The sequence below is a fragment of the Scylla paramamosain genome, chromosome 26 (assembly GCF_035594125.1).
Source record: "Scylla paramamosain isolate STU-SP2022 chromosome 26, ASM3559412v1, whole genome shotgun sequence".
NCBI classification, from domain to species: Eukaryota; Metazoa; Arthropoda; class Malacostraca; order Decapoda; family Portunidae; genus Scylla; species Scylla paramamosain.
The window spans coordinates 16,954,091-16,971,622 of record NC_087176.1 but is presented as its reverse complement, the minus strand read 5'-3'; the positions used below and the strand labels follow the sequence as shown (position 1 = coordinate 16,971,622).

The following is a 17,532-nucleotide window of genomic DNA, read 5'->3' as shown; positions in this document are numbered from 1 at the left end:
GCTCACTAATAATCTCTTTACATTCCTTAAGTACTCTGGGATATATTTCATCCGGTCCTGGTGACTTGAACATTTTTAGCCTATCTATCTCCTGTTCCACTATCTCCCTAGTTATGGAAATATCTGTCAGCTTCTCATTCTCATCTGCTCTAAACACCTGTTCACTATCTGGCATATATATATATATATATATATATATATATATATATATATATATATATATATATATATATATATATATATATATATATATATATATATATATATATATATATATATATATATATATATATATATATATATATATATATATATATATATATATATATATATATATATATATATATATATATATATATATATATATATATATATATATATATATATATATATATATATATATACCAGCCAATGATACCAGCTAATCAGTTTGCTTATCGGAAGAACCTAGGGACTACGGATGCGCTACTCACTATCTCTCATAAGATTCAGCAAGCTCTTGACTGTGGGCATGAAGCCAGGGTAGTCCAACTTGATTTCTCTGCAGCTTTTGACCGAGTCAACCATGCCGGTCTTCTCAGGAAGCTGCAATCTTTTGGTGTCGGTGGCCCGGTACTGTCCATCTTGACTCAATTTTTGACCCACCGCACCCACCGTGTGTGCGTTGATAGTTGCTACAGTGACTGGTACAGCGTCCACTCAGGTGTTCCCCAGGGTAGCGTACTGGGACCTCTGCTGTTCAATGTCTACACTTCCGATCTACTACAAATCACTAGCAATCCTATTTACGGATATGCAGATGATGTGACACTTGTTGCTACTGTTGAGTCACCGAATTCACGTCTTGATGTTAGTACATCCCTGAATGAGGATCTCAGACGTATATCTGACTGGTGTCGCACCTGGAACATGAAACTGAATGCATCAAAATCAAAATGCTTGTGTATTTCACGCTCTCGCACGCTAAATCCCCTTCACGGCCCTCTGCTTGTTGATGGCGCGCCTCTGACAGTATGTGATGAGCTTGATATTTTGGGTGTCAGATTCGACTCAAAACTGTCTTTTGAACGGCACATCAGGCGTCTTGTCAGTTCTGCCTCGCAAAAGCTTGGCGTTGTGAGGAAGGCTTACCGGATTTTTGGTGACCAGTCTATCTCTGCCAGCTGCTTCCGGTGTTTTATTCTTCCACTGCTGGAGTATTGTGCTCCTGTGTGGTCTTCCGCAGCTGTGTCCCACCTCCGTCTCATTGACAGAGTTGTCTCCTCCGCTAGGTTCCTCTGTGGTGGCGAAGCAGCTTGGGATCTTGGTCACCGACACAATGTCAGCAGTGTCTGCATGCTATATAAGATCCATGCCAACCAGCTTCACCCGCTGAATGCCTCCATCCCAAATGCATTTGTGCCCACCAGAAACACTCGACTTGCGTCAAATTCACATGCGCGCTGCTTACAGCAGGTTAGGTGTCACACCAGTCAGTTTCAGCGAAGCTTTGTTCCTTGTGCTGTAAGACTTTGGAACATGCTTGACGAGGGCACATGCACTGCGAGTGATGTGCAAAAATTCAAGTCTGCTTCGAACAAAATCTTGAAGAGTCTAGTCAATTAAACTCTGGTTGCTTTTGCAGCTATACCTGTGATAAATTATGTAACTATACCTGTGATTTTATACCATCAAGTTTTAAGTAGTTATACTACATTTACTCGTGTTGTCTGACATATATTAAATAAGTCAGAATTGTTGATTTTTTTTGTTGAATTTTTTGTGAGTTTTAATAATTCTCAGTTCGTTGAGGCGTTCTTTATAATTGTTTAACCTATTTTCTCCTCCTGCTCTGATTTCATCCTACTATTGTGCTAATTGCTTTTCCTTTCTTCTTTCTACGGTCAAGGTGGGTGGGGGTTGTCATCTGGCAACTTATAGCGCTTGCGCTCGTCCCACTCTGCCTTCTCCGTTATGTTTAATAATAATAATAATAATATATATATATATATATATATATATATATATATATATATATATATATATATATATATATATATATATATATATATATATATATATATATATATATATATATATATATATATATATATATATATATATATATATATATATATATATATATATATATATATATATATATATATATATATATATATATATATATATATATATATATATATATATATATATATATATATATATATATACACACACACACACACACACACACACACACACACACACACACACACACACACACACACACACACACACACATCTTTGATTACCTTTAAAGAAAAGCATTATAAATAGAATCATAAAAGATAAAGTGAGAGAGAGAAAATGGAAGACTTGCTATATATATATATATATATATATATATATATATATATATATATATATATATATATATATATATATATATATATATATATATATATATATATACGAGTATATATATATATATATATATATATATATATATATATATATATATATATATATATATATATATATATATATATATATATATATATATATATATATATATATATATATATATATATATATATATATATATATATAGAGAGAGAGAGAGAGAGAGAGAGAGAGAGAGAGAGAGAGAGAGAGAGAGAGAGAGAGAGAGAGAGAGAGAGAGAGAGAGAGACACAAACACACTGCGTGACGCTGAGGAGGTACGGAGTTTCTCCGATACGACCATAATCTGGGAGCTACTACTGCTTTCAAATGAACTTCTGAGTACCTGACTACTGATGTGACGTGTTACATGGCCTGAGGAACATCTCTACTGCCAGTACTGAAGGTATTATCAAGTCTTCCCTGTACTGTTGTGTGAGCCACAGAAGGTAAACAAGGTGTTGTGGTGTTGCCACGTATATACTGTACCACCCTCACCGACCTATACATGTAAAGAAATTCTATTGCTGAACTCCACACAACAATGGCACACTTTCATTGGGTCTGAACTTGAAGAATTAGTGAAGACAAAAGTAAAAAACGAGCTTGCTAATATAACCAGCAGCACTGATGGAAAGGAAAGCAGAAGTGTATGTAAGACGATTAAGGATGCAGTTGTTGTTATGCTGCCCAACCTGGCCAGCCTGGTCGCTGTATCTACGGCTGTATCTACTGCTTTCAAGGAATTCCGCGATAAATTAGAAAATAAGATCACAGTAATGCAGAGGAATTGCCTCCTGCTAAAAGTATGAAAACCACAAGATGGAGCAGTACTCCCGAAGGGAGAACTTACGTATTTCTGGACTAGAGGAAGAAGAGGACGAAAGTGAGGAGGTGCTGGAAGCTAAAGTTATAGAACGTTTTTTTTTTTTTTTTTTTTTTTTTTTTTTATGTAGGAAGGATACTGGCCAAGGGCAACAAAAATCTAATAAAAAAAATGCCCACTGAAATGCCAGTCCCTAAAAGGGTCAAAGCAGTGGTCAAAAATTGGTGGATAAGTGTCTTGAAACCTCCCTCTTGAAGGAATTCAAGTCATAGGAAGGTGGAAATACAGAAGCAGGCAAGGAGTTCCAGAGTTTACCAGAGAAAGGGATGAATGATTGAGAATACTGGTTAACTCTTGCGTTAGAGAGGTGGACAGAATAGGAGTGAGAGAAAGAAGAAAGTCTTGTGCAGCGAGGCCGCGGAAGGAGGGGAGGCATGCAGTTAGCAAGATCAGAAGAGCAGTTAGCATGAAAATAGCGGTAGAAGACAGCTAGAGATGCAACATTGCGGCGGTGAGAGAGAGGCTGAAGACAGTCAGTTAGAGGAGAGGAGTTGATGAGACGAAAAGCTTTTGATTCCACCCTGTCTAGAACAGCAGTATGAGTGGAACCCCCCCAGACATGTGAAGCATACTCCATACATGGACGGATAAGGCCCTTGTACAGAGTTAGCAGCTGCGGGGGTGAGAAAAACTGGCGGAGACGTCTCAGAACACCTAACTTCATGGAAGCTGTTTTAGCTAGAGATGAGATGTGAAGTTTCCAGTTCAGATTATAAGTAAAGGACAGACCGAGGATGTTCAGTGTAGAAGAGGGGGATAGTTGAGTGTCATTGAAGAAGAGGGGATAGTTGTCTGGAAGATTGTGTCGAGTTGATAGATGGAGGAATTGAGTTTTTGAGGCATTGAACAATACCAAGTTTGCTCTGCCCCAATCAGAAATTTTAGAAAGATCAGAAGTCAGGCGTTCTGTGGCTTCCCTGCGTGATATGTTTACCTCCTGAAGGGTTGGACGTCTATGAAAAGACGTGGAAAAGTGCAGGGTGGTATCATCAGCATAGGAGTGGATAGGACAAGAAGTTTGTTTTAGAAGATCATTAATGAATAATAAGAAGAGAGTGGGTGACAGGACAGAACCCTGAGGAACACCACTGTTAATAGATTTAGGAGAAGAACAGTGACCGTCTACCACAGCAGCAATAGAACGGTCAGAAAGGAAACTTGAGATGAAGTTACAGAGAGAAGGATAGAAACCGTAGGAGGGTAGTTTGGAAATCAAAGCTTTGTGCCAGACTCTATCAAAGGCTTTTGATATGTCCAAGGCAACAGCAAAAGTTTCACCAAAGTCTCTAAAAGAGGATGACCAAGACTCAGTAAGGAAAGCCAGAAGATCACCAGTCGAGCGGCCTTGACGGAACCCATACTGGCGATCAGATAGAAGGTTGTGAAGTGATAGATGTTTAAGAATCTTCCTGTTGAGGATAGATTCAAAAACTTTAGATAAGCAGGAAATTAAAGCAATAGGACGGTAGTTTGAGGGATTAGAGCGGTCACCCTTTTTAGGAACAGGTTGAATGTAGGCAAACTTCCAGCAAGAAGGAAAGGTAGATGTTGACAGACAGAGCTGAAAGAGTTTGACTAGGCAAGGTGCAAGCACGGAGGCACAGTTTCGGAGAACAATAGGAGGGACCCCATCAGGTCCATAAGCCTTCTGAGGGTTTAGGCCAGCGAGGGCATGGAAAACATCATTACGAAGAATTTTAATACGAGGCATGAAGTAGTCAGAGGGTGGAGGAGAGGGAGGAACAAGCCCAGAATCGTCCAAGGTAGAGTTTTTAGCAAAGGTTTGAGCAAAGAGTTCAGCTTTAGAAATAGATGTGATAGCAGTGGTGCCATCTGGTTGAAGTAGAGGAGGGAAAGAAGAAGAAGCAAAGTTATTGGAGATATTTTTGGCTAGATGCCAGAAATCACGAGGGGAGTTAGATCTTGAAAGGTTTTGACATTTTCTGTTAATGAAGGAGTGCTGGTACTATCGGAGTGAAAATTGAGCAGGATGACATTTCTGTTGTTCACCGTTTGGGGAGGCCCTGGGAAGGAGGTAGGCCAATGATTGTGAGGTTTTGCCACCGAAAGAAAATAAATTAAATTATGCAAAATAAGAAAAAAAACTCAAAGAGAGGCAAAGAAAAATGTATATAAATGATGACATGACCTTCTTAAGGGCTAAAATGTTGAATATGGTTAAGGAGCAAGAAACTGAAAAATGTGTCCACAAGGGAGGGGAGCATTCTTGCATGGTGACAGAGTGGTGGTAGACCTGTAGTTATAAACTGTCCTGATGACTTATAAAAGGTTGGTATTTCTGCTCCTGATTGGAAAAGGTTAAATCTAGATCACTTAACAATGACCTAGGATGGCGCTGGGGCACAGCACATACTTGGGCATGATAATAGTGTTAGTGTAAATAATATTAACTCCGTTCAGTTTGTTCCTCCCCTGGATTATATTAATGTGTTGTCTCTTAATGTCTGTGGTATCAAATCAAAGTTTTTATCTATGTATTTTGTTAACTTTATTAAAGATTATGATGTGATTTGTTTATGTGAAACTAAGTGTGATGATACTGATATGATTAATGTAAAAAATAATATGGAAAATATTTGCTTTGACATTGTCTTTAAGAACAGAAGCAAATTAAACTGGTTTAAAATCTGGGGGTTTACTCATGGCCATCAAGAAAAATGCTAGTTTTAAGTGGAGGCATATTAGTAACACTTATGATTCTTTACTTTCAGTTAAAGTTGATAGAAATAGTGTAAATTTTGGTAGGGAACTGGTAATAAGCTGTGTTTACATTCCCCCCTCACACTCTAGATATGGTAATGAAGAGCACAATGATGAGCTGGATGATTTTTTGCTTACTTACTCATATGATGATTATGTGCATGTGCTTTGTGGTGATTATAATGCTCACACTCTCACTATGTCTGATGTTCCTTCTGATACTGCTGAGGACCCTGTGTCTGTAAGTTTAACTGATTTTGGAATAACTGAGACTAGAGCAAACCAGGACTTAACCCCAGATAGGAATGCATATGGAAAAAAAGTTGTTGGATGTTTGTAAGAATCACCAAGTTTATATATTTAATGGAAGGTTAGGGGAGGACTGCAGCATTGGCAAACCTACAACCACACACAATACAACTATTGACTATTTTTTTAGGATCACCAGTGATTATGAAGTATGTTGTAGTTTTTAAAGTATTAGATTATGAACCTTTGTTGTCTGATGTACACTGTGGACTACATGCAAGAATCAAATGTAAGATACAAAGTACGGTGCCTGTTGTAAACCGAGAGGCACAGGAATCAAGACAATCAAGTGTAAGGCCAAGTAAATGGAATGTTGAAAAACAATTTTTATATGTGAGTAATATTGATGAAACTAAGATAAATGAACTGATTGCAAAAGTGGATGAACTACCCATGGATGATATTAATCTAGATTTAAAACAAATACTGATTGAGCCGGCACTTGCAACTTTCCCACCATATAGGAAAAGATCATTCATTAAAAAGTCCAATAATGCCACCTCAGTGGGATATGATAAAGAGTGCTGGGCATCTAGAAAGGAATACCATAAAACATTTGCATAGAAGTAGTGTAAATTTTAACAGCATGATCGAGAAAAGCAGGAAATATAAAGCGAATCTAAAACGAGTGAAGAATAAGGAGAGGGATAACTTAATAAAGAAACTTAGAAAATATAAGAGTGATGATCCTAAATCATATTGGAAAATTTTAAGTAGTCAGAAAAGAGCTTATCAGATCCCCATAACACTAAATTAATTCTATGAGCATTTTAAGTAGCTAGCGGGTGATGAAAATTCTGACAATAGTGATGTGAATATTACAAATGATGAAGACCGTGCGGATGCTGAAATTTTATCAGTACTTAATGATCCTATAAGTGAAGAAGAGGTATTTAGAAATATTAAGAAGTTAAAAAACAACAAATCCCCAGCATCTGATATGATATTAAATGAATATATTAAAAGTACTAAGCATCTTTTGTGTCCCCTCTATGTTAAAATGTCTAATAAAATACTTGATACTGGTGTCATGCCAGCTGAATGGTTGGTGGGTACAATAGTGTCACTCTATAAAAACAAGAGAGACATCCAGGATGTTAGTAATTACAGGGGCATCACCTTACTTAGCTTCATGGGGAAGCTGTTCACCTCCATACTTAATGAAAGACTTAATGATTATTCAGACACCTTATCTATCATTAATGAAACACAAGCGGGCTTCAGACATGGATATTCCACTCTGGATCATATATTTTTTTTGTTGAAACGTGTAATTTATTTATTTAACTGGAAGAAAAAAAAGCTATTTTGTTTATTTGTTGATTACAAGAAAGCCTTTGATATGGTATGCATGAAGGTTTATGGTGTAAGCTTGTGAAGGAAAAGGTGCAAGGGAAAATTCTAAATGTAATAAAAAATATGTACAATAATATCAGATCATGTGTCCCTTGCACCTTTTCCTTCAGGAGATTTCAGACACCTTTGTTTGCAATGTAGGAGTAAGACAGGGGGAAAATTATCACCATTGCTTTTTGCTTTTTATGTGAATGAAATTGAAAGTGAATTAATTGAATATAATTGCAGTTATGTAAATTTTGGTGATGATTTCTTGAACATGTATATTAAACTATTTGTTATTAGGTATGCAGATGATACAGTTATTTTGTGTGACAGTGAGGATGGAATGAAGCAGGCATTGGTTGCTCTGAATTTATATTGTAATAAATGGAAATTGAAGCTAGATTGTAACAAAACAAAAGTAGTAGTGTTTAGTAGGGGAAGACAAAATTTATCTAACTATGAATTTGAATTTGGTGGTGAAAACACTGAAGTAGTGACAGAGTATAAGTATCTTGGAGTGTTATTAAATTATAATGGGAGGTTTCGCAGAGGTGAGCTGGAGCTAAAAGAGACAGCCACAAGAGCAATGTACTCATTAATAAGTAAGTGTAGGAAGTTTGACTTGCCAAAGGATATACAACTCGAATTATTTACCGCCACGGTGTTACTTATATTGACTTATACATTTGAAATTTGGGGTTACCATATTGCTAGGGAGTTAGAGTATATGTACATGAAATTTTTAAAACAGGTTTTGGGTGTTCATAAGAATACTTGTAATGGCATGGTGTATGGTGAACTGGGTGTATTTCCACTTGATATTTATATAAAGAAAAAAATGATAGGCTATTGATCTAGGCTAATTTCAGGTAAAAATACTAAATTATGTTATGTAATGTACCAATGTCTATTGCAGCTGGATAGGTTAGGGCTTTATACTTCTCCATGGTTAGCCTGTATAAAGAATATTTGTAATGACTGTGGAATGTCTGGTATGTGGTTGTTGCAAGATGTTCCTAATTCAAGATGGGTGAAGAAAGCTGTGGAACAGAGATTGAAAGATTAGTGGCTTGTAACTTGGCATCATAATTTAGAAACAAAATCATTAAATAGCAATTATAGGGTGTTTAAGACAGATTTTGGCAGAGAACAGTATTTAGAAAAGTTAACAAAGGGTGACAGATTATTAGTGACTAAATTTAGAACTTGTAATAATAGACTTCCTGTAAATGTTTGTAGGTATCAAGGTGTCAGTAGAGAAGATATGATATATAACAAGTGTAATGTTGAGGTAGTAGGAGATGAATTTCATGTTCTTTTTGAATGTACGGATGTAGAAATTGTTAGGTTACGTAATATGTATATACCAAATTATTACATAAATAGGCCAACACAATTCAAATATGTTTTGTTCATGCAAAGTACAAGTTCAAGTGTGATGAAGAAATTATCTTTGTTTTTAAGGATGGTGCTACGCATGTTTAGATAAATAGTATGCAAAACAGGTCAATGGTTTTTCTTATTTCTTAACTAGTAATAGTATGTATCATTATATGCACACACATTTTTTTAATTCATTTTTTGCCATTGCTTACAGTGTATTTCATTTGTATGTATTGTTTTTTCTTATGTTGTATTATGCACATTATGTATGTAATTCTGCATATAATGTTTATATTCTTTTGCTGGAGAGCTGTGCTCCATACTCTTATATAAAGTCTGAGCTTATTCAATAAATTCAAATTCAAATTCAAAATTCAAATTCAAATTCAAATTCAAAATTCATTTTCAAATTCAAATTCAAATTCACACACACACACACACACACACACACACACACACACACACACACACACACACACACACACACACACACACACACATCTTTGATTACCTTTAAGGAAAAGCATTATAAATAGAATTATAAAAGAGAAAATGAGAGAGAGAAAATCCTGCGCATGACCCGATGAGAAGCATGCGCCTGCGTCGACCTGTATTATTTAGATATTTCGTGAAACACTAGAGCAAATTGGGGCATTCGCAAGGGTCTGAGTTCCTGGTGGTCGCTGGCTGTTTTAATGCAAGACTTGTGTATATATATATATATATATATATATATATATATATATATATATATATATATATATATATATATATATATATATATATATATATATATATATATATATATATATATATATATATATATATATATATATATATATATATATATATATATATATATATTATATCCATTCTTGGAGACTTCAGTACTCACCAACGGCTTTGGCTTTCCTCTCCCTACTCCTCCCAACCTGGTGAACTAGCCCTTAACCTTGTTACCATTCATGACTTAGACCTACAGTAGGCTGTCCCCCTAGCTCTTCTACACTGAACATCCTCGGTATATCCTTTCCTTATAATTTAAACTAGAACTTTCATATCTCATCTCTAGCTAAAACAACTTCTATGAAGTTAGTCATCTCTGCCACTTTTCTTAATCCCCTAGTTGGTAGCTCTGTAGAGGGGCCTTATCCCTATGTATGGAGTATGCTTTACATTCATACTGTTAAATTTACATTTTTTAGAGAGACATAGGTTAAGAAGGGACCTGATAGAAGTTTTTTAAGTGGTATAAGGGTTATAACAAGGGGGATGTAAGCAAAATTCTTAGGATCACCAACCTGGATAGAATAAGAAATAATGGGTTCAAGCTTGAAAAAATTTAGGTTTAAGAAAGAGATAGGAAGAAACTGGTTATCAAATAGAGTGGTATATGAGTGGAACGGACTCAGTAATCATGTTGTTAGTGCTAAGACATTAGGGAGCTTTAAAAGAAGATTAGACGGGTTTATGGATGGGGATGATAGGTGGAAATAGGTAGGTATATTTCATGCAGAGACTGCCACGTGTAAGCCTGGTCGCTTCTTGCAGCCTACCTTATTTCTTATGTTATGTTTAGACCGCACTTTTAGACAGGGTAGAATCAAAAACATTTCTTATCGACTCCTCTACTCTGTTTTTAGCGTCTCTTTCATCGATTCATTGTTGCATCTCTTGCTATTTTCTACCACCATTCTCATTCCAACTGCTCTTTTGACCTTACTAACTACATACCTCCCGTCCTCCCACGGCGTTGCTGCACAAGACGTTCTTATTTTTCTCACACCTATTCTGTCCACCTCTCTAATGCAAGAGTTAACCAGTATTTTTATTAATTCATTACTTTCTCTGATAAACGCTGGAACTCTCTCCCGTGCTCTGTATCTCCTTCCTATGACTTGAACTCTTGCATGAAGGAGGTTTCAAGTCACTTATCCTCCTTTATTTGCTTTATCTTTGTGAACTGGCTCTCAAGTGGGCTTTTTTCCTTTTTTTTTTTCCTTGGCAAGTAGACCTCTTACAAACACACAAACACAAACACACACACACACACACACACACACACACACACACACACACACACACACACACACACACACACACACACACACACACACACACACACACACACACACACACACACACACACACACACATATATATATATATATATATATATATATATATATATATATATATATATATATATATATATATATATATATATATATATATATATATATATATATATATATATATATATATATATATATATATATATATATATATATATATATATATATATATATATATATATATATATATATATATATATATATATATATATATATATATATATATATATATATATATATATATATATATATATATATATATATATATATATATATATATATATATATATATATATATATATATATATATATATATATATATATATATATATATTCGTGTCATGCAAAAATTTATACCACGTATGTTCCTTGTGGGGTAGATGAAGAGAGAGAGAGAGAGAGAGAGAGAGAGAGAGAGAGAGAGAGAGATGAGGGGAGGGTTGCATTCATGGTTGCCGTTAGTAAACAAACTGACAATCTGTGCTACGATCTTTCTTTTATTACATAGATTGGCATTATAACAGGTTACCATGATAAGTCACTTTTATGGCAGGAATATACTGTTAGTTCAATATGTTCACGTTTGCTTTCCTACTTTTATGACATCATGTAAATATACAGTCAAGAAAGCGAGTGGATGATTTCGCCTAAATTTAACAAGTATTAATGTACTTTCGTCTTCATGCTCAATCTTTTTTTCAGGTAAAAGCAGATAAGCACACACACACATTTACTAAAGATCTCCATTTCCGTGAAAAAAAAAAAAAAAAAAAAAATGCATATATGTCAAAAAAAAAAAATTCAAACATATTTATCGAGAAAGACCTCGCAATGGTCCCTTTAAGAAATTGTATTGCTCATGCTTCATATGTGTGTGTGTGTCTCTCTCTCTCTCTCTCTCTCTCTCTCTCTCTCTCTCTCTCTCTCTCTCTCTCTCTCTCTCTCTCTCTCTATATATATATATATATATATATATATATATATATATATATATATATATATATATATATATATATATATATATATATATATATATATATATATATATATATATATATATATATATATATATATATATATATATATATATATATATATATATATATATATATATATATATATATATATATATATATATATATATATATATATATATATATATATATATATATATATATATATATATATATATATACATGGTAGGGGATCTGTGCAATCGGGGATTTTACGATATTGCTAGTAATTTTTGTGCTGAAAAAATTATCAATAACCATATTTTACGATACTACATCCTTTATTAAAAGGGTCACGATAGCTTTGGTTTGGTATTACGTATAAACAATCAACCATGCTAGAAAGATTTGTAATATTTTTTTTTAGTGCATGTAGGCCTGTTAAAAGCTCATTTGTTTGTTTGTATTCTGGGATATATGGGTAACTGAATTAAATAAATTTACAGTAATCTAATAATACTAAACCTAGCATAACTTTTACCAGGAAAAAAAAAAAAAAAAAAAAAAAATATATATATATATATATATATATATATATATATATATATATATATATATATATATATATATATATATATATATATATATATATATATATATATATATATATATATATATATATATATATATATATATATATATATATATATATATATATATATATATATATATATGTAGAGCTAACATCCGCCAAACCGTGGGTGTTGAGAGAGAGAGAGAGAGAGAGAGAGAGAGAGAGAGAGAGAGAGAGAGAGAGAGAGAGAGAGAGAGAGAGAGAGAGAGAGAGAGAGAGAGAGAGAGAGAGAGAGAGTAGGTAATCTTGTATCACGATGTATGTTTGACATACACTGACTCATAAGTAAACATGTAACTTCCAGCATTTTCTGTGTCGTATTCCTGGTGCTGACTATAATTTTTTGGGGTATTTTAAATCCTGAATGATGTCATGGGTGAGTGGGAAGTGCACAGGCTCGTATATAAAGTCATGTGGCAGGAGGAACAGAGGCAGACTTGCGAAGCATCAGTAAGTAACAACATATCCAGTAGATCCTCTACTGCGCAGGTAAGTGGCTCCTGTAGTCTTCCAGCCAACGTAGGGCTCACACAGCTAACCATGTTGTTTCATTCATATTTCCGCCTTCGCTTAGTTATATACTGTGCCTAACACTGTTTTTTTGACATTGCTTTGGCTAATGTAAGTAATTCCGGTTCTTAAACTTCCTGATGTGAAAGTTAGTAATTGTCCATATATCGATTGTGTTCCTTCTTCAGAATCGAAGGTGAATTATTTCTCGTGATACTTTTCTGGGCTCCGAAAAACAGACGTTTGATAACCGTTTATCGATGCAGGGTTGCGGCTATGTTGAATATATATGTATATATCTATATATCTATCTATCTATCTATCAATCTATCTATCTATCTATCTATCTATCTATCTATCTATCTATATATATATATATATATATATATATATATATATATATATATATATATATATATATATATATATATATATATATATATATATATATATATATATATATATATATATATATATATATATATATATATATATATATATATATATATATATATATATATATATATATATATATATATATATATATATATATATATATATATATATATATATATATATATATATATATATATATATATATATATATATATATATATATATATATATATATATATATATATATATATATATATATATATATATATATATATATATATATATATATATATATATATATATATATATATATATATATATATATATATATATATATATATATATATATATATATATATATATATATATATATATATATATATATATATATATATATATATATATATATATATATATATATATATATATATATATATATATATATATATATATATATATATATATATATATATATATATATATATATATATATATATATATATATATGCAACAGTCGTTGAAATCATAATTTTAATTATTGAGTTTGACATACAATCAGTATCTAAAGCTATTTTTTTTTTTACTTTTTCTTAATAGTATGGGTTAATATCAAGGGTAACACCCGACAGGAGAAACCCAATATATTAGGAAAAATGGTTGTTTGGGTGTGGTATATTCTCTCTCTCTCTCTCTCTCTCTCTCTCTCTCTCTCTCTCTCTCTCTCTCTCTCTCTCTCTCTCTCTCTCTCTCTCTCTCTCTCTCTCTCTCTCTCTCTCTCTCTCTCTCTCTCTCTCTCTCTCTCTCTCTCTCATAGTATCGAGTAAGTAAGCATTACATTGTATGTATGAATGTATGATAATTTTATTTATTTATTTATTTATATTTTTTTTGTACCGAAAAATTTCGATGACGTACGATTACGATGACGATATTTAAACATTTAAATATTTAAACATTTTCATGTTTTATACCCCGCCAATAAATAAATGAATAAATAATCGTATGAATATATAAATAAAGTTTATTGAATATATTTTATAAACAACATTGACATTTAGCTTTACCTACCACTTAATTTATTCCTCCCTAATAAAATCGTGCATCTCACATAAAACAGTACATAGGTAATATATATATATATATATATATATATATATATATATATATATATATATATATATATATATATATATATATATATATATATATATATATATATATATGTGTGTGTGTGTGTGTGTGTGTGTGTGTGTGTGTGTGAATAACGTAACTATTAATTACACGCATTGAAAAAGTATTTTCAATAAAAATAGACTTGCTTAAAGGAATGTCGTGTGTTTGATATAATTACTTTAACAGAAACAAGGTTAGATATGTCAGGAAAAGTATTTAATCCAGCGGGTCAGATAGATGGTTATAATCTATTTTATAAAGACTGTGAGGATAAGAGAAGAAAAGGCGTTGTGCTTTAAGTTAGGGGCACATTACAATGTTTTATCAACAATATCATAAAAAAAAAGATAGCAAAGCAGAATCGATTTGGATTGATATCAAAAAAGGATCAGAATCAATAGTACTTGGATTAGTGTACAGGCCACCGAATGCTATACAACAAGTTAGCAGCTCACTATGGCAGGAGGTTAATAGAGCAGGTAGACACAATTAGGTATGTGTAGTAAGAGATTTTAAGAATACTGGCTGGACCCTGATGGTAGGTAACTGTGAAGCAGATGAATTTCTTAATTAATGTAATTCATTTTTTTTTTCTTTTTTCAAGCGGGTAATGTTATAACCTACAAAGGGGAATAAATACTCTAGATTTAACTCTGACAAACATGGAGGAAGCAGCCACACAGGTGGAGGTTAGAGGAGAGCTAGCTAACATTGAAATAAAATACAAATTAAAATGGAAGGAAGCTTCTTGAAGCAAAATTATTAGTAATATACCTGACTTTACGATAGCAGATTTTGAAGGATTAAGAAGGTATCTCCAGGGAGTTGACTGACAACGGATGAAAGGGGATGGGTAGGTGAGATCCAGGATAGAGATGAGGGAGATAAGGTAAGGTGAGGGGGGTGAAGTGAGGTGGGAGGTTGAAGAGTAGGAGGAGGTGAGAAATGGCCGGGTGAGTCTGAGGGATGAGAAAGGGGAAGATATGCTGGGGTGCGAATATAGGGTTGGCTGGCCAGGTCGTGTTAAGATGGACGAGGTGAGATCGAGGCGGGCGGAAGATGGAGTTGAAACAGTGGAAGGGGCCGAGATGAGGAGATTAGGGGAAGTTAATGTTGGGAGTTGTATAAATATTTCGTTAATAGATTATATACAGGGAAGAGAGTAAAAATTTGTTATAGAATAATAGCTCTTCTTGCTTATGTAAGCTCTTCAAAGTCGAAGACGACGAAGCCTACATCCCGACGATATCGGAATCCGAGGAGAACGCCTCAGGCGTGAGGTCGTTGGTGATTGCGGAGACCGGCCTGAGATCGGCATCTTCTGCTGCACTGCTCACAGACATCGGTCCCGTCTTGAGGGGCGGCATGTCGGCGGTCCCGACGGGCAGCTGCTTCAGCTTCATATTAATTAATTAAATGGTTATGTCCCTGTAGACATGCGGCCCGTAACTGCACTGTCAGAAGCCATGGCTTCTAAATTTTGGAGTTGTAGTGATTATTTCTTCATGGTTGTCTTCGGCTGGTTTTTGACACTTTCTTTAGCCTAAGACTTAGCGCCAGCCGTTATCTAGCTCCCTGTAGAAAACCTGGCGGGGTACTCGATCCTCAGGTATAAGTATGATGTGGCCTACCCAACACAGTTGCCGCTGAATGATCAGCACCTCCAGGGGCAGAGCTCCCGTGCGGGAACGAAATTCTGAGTTAGTGACTCTGTGCCACCACTTTAAGCCAAGTATACATCTAAGGCAGCTCGTGTAATAACTTTTGAGGGTGCGGATCTGAGCCCTGTATGGGGTCTATGATTCGCATTCATATAATAAAATAGCAACACAGACGGCGTTGAAAACAGACATCTTGGTGTGCAATGTTAAACCGTGGTTGAAGAAAACTCTGTGAGAGACATTTAAATAAGGATGCCGCTCTCCCGATGAGGATATGTACTTCTGAATTCAAGTTGAAGTCGTCTGACAATTCCGACCCGAGATACATGAAGGTGGAGCTATTTTTCAGTTCAACACTATATACAAACACTGTTGCCTGGATCTGATCGTTGTCAGCGAGTTGTTGTACGACCTCAGTTTTGTCAGTGTTGATATTAAGTCCGGCTCTTCCGTACACTAAAGAAATGAAATCAAGGGATCTTTGAGGTCCATCCGCTGAGTGGCAGACCAAGGCAGCATCATCATCGTACTAGAGATTAAGGACGCGAGAGTAACGAGTTTTCGTTTAGGCCTGAAGACGTCTGAGGTTAAAAACACCGTCATCAAGCCTGTATCGGATTTGTTTACTTATTTCTTGGCCCTAAAAATGATGGTACATTATGCTCATTACTGCCCCCAGGAAAAATGTTGAACAGGGTCGGCGCCAGCACGCAACCCTGCTTGACGCCCGCAGCAACTGGAAAAGCCTCGGATAGCTCGCCGGCATACCTTACTGCAACTTCCATGTTATCAAGAAATGAGCGCAGGGTTCTCACAAACTGAGGTGAGCAGCCCACTTTGGCTAAAATGGGCTGCTCACTACGGCCTAAAGGAGTTCCCGGTTGATGGTGTCGAACGCCTTGGTGATGTCTATAAGGGCAGTGTAGAGATTTTTATGTTGTTCACGGTACTTTTTTCTTGAAGCTAGCGCATGACAAAAATAATGTCATTGATACATCTTTTACGGTAG

At 34.3% G+C, this 17,532-nt stretch overlaps 1 long non-coding RNA gene across 1 annotated transcript in view; it reads left to right on the top strand.

Moving 5' to 3' along the window:
* Nucleotides 1-13,227: 13,227 nt before the first annotated feature.
* LOC135113922 (uncharacterized) overlaps nt 13,228-17,532 on the top strand; it is a 56,224-nt gene continuing 51,919 nt past the window's right edge. The window contains exon 1 of the long non-coding RNA XR_010275121.1: nt 13,228-13,272. This is a non-coding gene — a long non-coding RNA (uncharacterized LOC135113922). The remainder of the gene's footprint in view (nt 13,273-17,532) is intronic.